This window comes from Camelus dromedarius, chromosome 26, assembly GCF_036321535.1.
Source record: "Camelus dromedarius isolate mCamDro1 chromosome 26, mCamDro1.pat, whole genome shotgun sequence".
NCBI lineage: Eukaryota > Metazoa > Chordata > Mammalia > Artiodactyla > Camelidae > Camelus > Camelus dromedarius.
Window position 1 is genome coordinate 28792712 of NC_087461.1, and position 4645 is coordinate 28797356.

Here is a 4645-nt window from a genome sequence, read left to right on the forward strand (position 1 = left end):
GACGACAAGAGGAAGCAAGGGTGGGAAACTGCTCATGTCAAAGAGCTCACAAATGAGTGTTGCTGGTGAAATATAAACAAAGTTTACCCAAATTCACATGGAAAATTCTCTGTTTAACATCAACAGGGCAAGGAGCTGTGCACCTAGTCTAGTAACTTCCTTAACCTCTCAGGTATTTCCTGGCATCTTCTGTGTATCTTGGAGGGCAGTGTGAGTGGTGAGAAAACTCTCTAGGTTGTGAAAATAAGACATATTTCCTAGTCTCTGAAATAGAAAAAGTCACAGAGGTTTTAGTCCATGAAATTCTGGGTCATTGTTCACAGGGAGTTTCCGCTCCTGGGCTCTCACACTCTGCTGTGGTCAAAAGCAGGAGGAGCAGGTGCACGCAGCTCACCCAGGGCACAAAAAGCCTCAGAAGCCCGGCTATGGTCAACGTGGCAGCTCTTACCAGGTGTGGGCTCTTGGCGTTCTGGTCCCTCACTGCCTGCAGCTTAGCTCGAACAATCTGAATGATGTCATTCAAATTTTCATTCACCTTCTCAATGGCTTTCAAGCTCTCATTCAATGAAACATTGAATTAGTAACAATTACTCATTACTTTCATTTCTATTTTCAGAATGTAATCTAACAAGAGGTTCGTACCTTAAACTTCAGTGCTTTCTCATAGGGCAGCTTCTTTTGCCTGATGGCCTCCTCTAAGCATTTCTTTGCGTTGTTGGTCTATGCAAAAATGTAATGAAGGAAACAGAATTACAAATACTAATTACACTGCTAGCTGAACCTATCTTGTGTGTGACCCCTTCCACTAATACAGAAAGTGGTGCTTTACATCTACAACACTTGCTTTGTTTATTTTTTTACTGATATATAGTCAGTTACAATGTGTCAATTTTCTGGTGTACAGCATGTTTCAGTCACATATATATATACACCTATGTTTGTCTTCACATTCTTTTTCATTATAGATTACAAGATATCAAGTAGAGTTCCCTGTGCTCTACAGAAGAAATTTGTTTTTTGGGTTTTTTTTTTTTTTTTTTTATCTAGGACACTTGCTTTGAACCTAGACCTCTTATGGAACACATGGAACAGGACAGTAGGATGAAGGAAAAAAGAGCCAAATAACTGAACTGCCAGAGTGGGGAGGAACTGAAGGTAAAATCACAAAAAAAAAAAAAAGCAAAAGGACAAGGATACCTTCTGCACCCAAGCAGATATATTTTCTGCAAGTTCTCTGTTTTCATTCTCCAAATTCTTGCTCTGCTCAGTCATCTGCTTTAAAGTAACTAAAAGGAGATGAAGCAATTTCTCATATTGGCAAGAAAACCCAGTAGAATAGAATTATCATGATTTATTAGCAGTAGAGACATATCTGGCTGGCACTATGAGTATAATTAACCTTTTAGCTTTTCTACTGTGCCTAAAGGAAGCAAATCTTAGTGGCATTCTAAATGTGAGATCATTGAGATTCCTAGTTTAATTTTTTTCAAAGATGCAGAAACACAATAAAAAGTCTTCCCCTAAATTCTCTCCCAGCTATAAGCACCATTCTTAGAAAATTCAATCATTCAAATACTTCTGACATCACCAGAGATGAAAAAGAAAAACCAAGCATCCTGTCCCCTTAACATTCTCTCCTCCAATTACTAAGGTAAGTAAACATGCCCCTGCTTAAAAAAATAGAACCCTTATCCCACGCAGGTTCACCCCACAGCCAGGCCCTATCTGCAACACCACAGAAGGCAAGTTCAAAACGTTGCCTGACTGGGCCTGCACAGGCCTCCAGTGTCTTCCTGCTGCCTGGAAGATCGTCTTTCATGAAAACCATGTTGGGACCCCTGAAGGACAAGGTCGCTGGAATTAAACACTTTGGTACCATGTGGGCTTCCCCACCTAGTCACTGGAGGACCTGGATAACACACAGGCCCTAAATGACAAGCTTTTCTATCGCCAGGATGAGAATGTTACCATCACTGCTTCAGGAAAGCAGCACATGTAAAACAGCCAGTCACAGGCGACTCCACGTGTGAAGCTCTAGAACGCAGCCCTCAGAACCAGACTCCTCTCTCAGGCATCTAATTCCCTCATCTGACCACACAGTGCACACGCGTCTTCTGTCTGCCCAGTGGGGATGCTCTGATGCTGAGATCCCTCTTCTCAGCACCAGCCCTTCTGCATCAACTGTCACCAACAGCAGCCCTTGAGGGCCTACTGAGCGCCGGGCAGCCACCCTGCCCATCACGCACAGCCCCACTCGGTCAGCAGAGTGTGAAACCTGCATAGAAATCATCATCCTCAGGCTGAATCACTTCCATTAAGTCCCCACTGCCATGAATGGCTCCTTTCACTTATGAGTCACAGCCCATGGATTCCCCTCTGCTGTGACACACACCGCCTGGCTACATCTGCATCCCTCCCTCAGCCTGGAGAGTCCTGACAGGCTCAAGTAGTGTTTCAGCATCTTTACTTTTCACCAAGAGCCAGCTCATATTAGGGACATACTCCGAATATTAGACTCTTCTCATCACCTGCTTCCTCAAGGTTGCTATGCAAAATTAATCTCATCCTAGTCTCCCTACTCCTGTGACCCTCCTGGCCTCTTAGCTCAATAGGTGCCAACTTCCTCTACGATGTCATTTAGACACCATCGCAGGAGTAAAATTTTCAAGAGTTGAGAAGTCAGTTAGACATCAGAAGTCATTGTGTTTACTCTTAGTTGAATTAAAATCCACATCAAATCCTGGTATTGAGAAAATATTACAAAGTAAACTAAACTCTAATACCTTACCTTGACACACTGGAGGCTTTACCTAGGAGAGGAAGAAACATTAAATTTGAAGTCAAAACATATAATTAGTAAATCTATAATTTCTAATAAACTATCAAAACAGTAATCCATTGAAATCACAATTATCACTTTGGTTCAGCATAACAATTAATATGATTAAAAATCAGGAAAAATCAGAATTTTCTACTTAAGGCATGATCTTTCACTCACCATTTCTGATAGCACAATGGTAAATAACTTATTTTAGAACAAACGATCTGCTTACATTCTATTAAATAAACATCACTCTATTCAATTTTCATAACGCATATTCACATTTAACAACACTGAACTATATTATTTTCATGATATGTTGTTGTAATGCATCATTTATCTAATTTTTTTTTGTCAAACCAAACATCCACACTTAAGTCCAGAACCTGGATAGTTGTGTAACCTTCAAAAGAGAGAGAGAGACAGAGAGGAGAAAACTAAAAGAAAAATAAAGGCAAAATCTTTATACTAAGATTAAGATGCACCCCTTTCATTCAATGAAAGGTTTTCTGAAATCTTATACAGAGTTGACTGTTGAATTGATAAGCAATTGTAACATATGAGGTCGTAAGATTTGTCAAGACCACTAAAAACAAACGGACATCAGATGAGACATCAGACGAGAATGAAAGTGAGTAATGGCTGTAGTGAAACCACACACAGCAGCAGGATGGACAGCGACCATTTTCAAGAAGTGAACGTGTTTCTTGACTCAGATACAAGTCATCGTATGAAGAGTAATAGTCCAGAAAAACCCAGGCAGGACTCCACTATAATACCATGTAAAGACACATTTCCCTGACCCTTAACACATATTTCTTCATTCAAAACTTTAAGTGATGATCAGAGACTGAGGCCAGCCCCTAACCTTGCCAAGATATTGGAGAATCATCACAGTGTCGAAGATCCAGTGGCAATAATGTGGCAATAGAAGAATGCATCCATGGAGGGCAAACAGAAAACCACAGATGTTCCCTTAACTTCACACTTGCTCAGGAACACTGAGCTTCCCTGTCCCCTGTCACCCAACACACAGGCAGGGGCAGGTGGAGAGATAGATGGGCTCGCCAAATACTTAACTTTCCTGTTTTGTTATTGAAGAGAAGAGTTTATAAATTGCCATTGTCTCATTGAGAATATACTGTTGTCTTGCTCAATGAGTTCTTACTATAAAGATTTTGCAACAAATTTCCATTTCAAAACTAATTTGTGTTCAAGTTAGTAATCTAAAAGGAAACAAAGAAAAGACTCCTGGATTCTGGCCCAGGCAGGCAAATAAAATGTCCAGTGACTATAAAAATTCCTATTAGGTGTGATTAAAAGGACACTGTCAGGTACTTTAGTAATACTCACAGCAAGGACGGTCCTCCAGACGAACAAGAGAAAAATAGAAACTCCCCAGGAGGCAGCAAGAAGAATAAGCTTCCACAGAAGTTCATAAACATCAGACGCAGGATGGAAAAGGAGAATCAGTGTGTCGAGGATCTGAAAAGATATTAAATATAATGAGGAAACTCAAAGACATTCCCAGTGTATATGTCACAGAGAATCATCTTTAGAAACCCTCAACCACATCCTCAGATAGCTCCACAGAGAGGCGAGAAGGGACACTTGAGTTCAAAGGAGCTCTTGGGAGTGTGGGCATGTTTACTGCCTTGATTTGGTAATAGTTTCACTGCTGCACACATACGTCAAATACCTGATACACAAAATGTTAGAGATTTGACTTTGCTGACAGGCACATTGCAAATATTTTTAAAATAGTTAACAGAACTTAACTTATGAATGTAGAAGTCAACTTGAAATTGAAAATAAGCAAACACA

At 40.4% G+C, this 4645-nt stretch overlaps 1 long non-coding RNA gene across 1 annotated transcript; it reads right to left on the minus strand.

The window, feature by feature from the left end:
• Window positions 1-676: 676 nt before the first annotated feature.
• On the minus strand, window positions 677-4378 carry LOC135319417 (uncharacterized). Its single transcript, XR_010378004.1, has 4 exons — window positions 4175-4378; window positions 2789-2810; window positions 1198-1286; window positions 677-720 (listed from the first exon to the last, which is right to left on the minus strand). It is a non-coding gene; the product is annotated as an uncharacterized LOC135319417 (long non-coding RNA).
• Window positions 4379-4645: the final 267 nt, after the last annotated feature.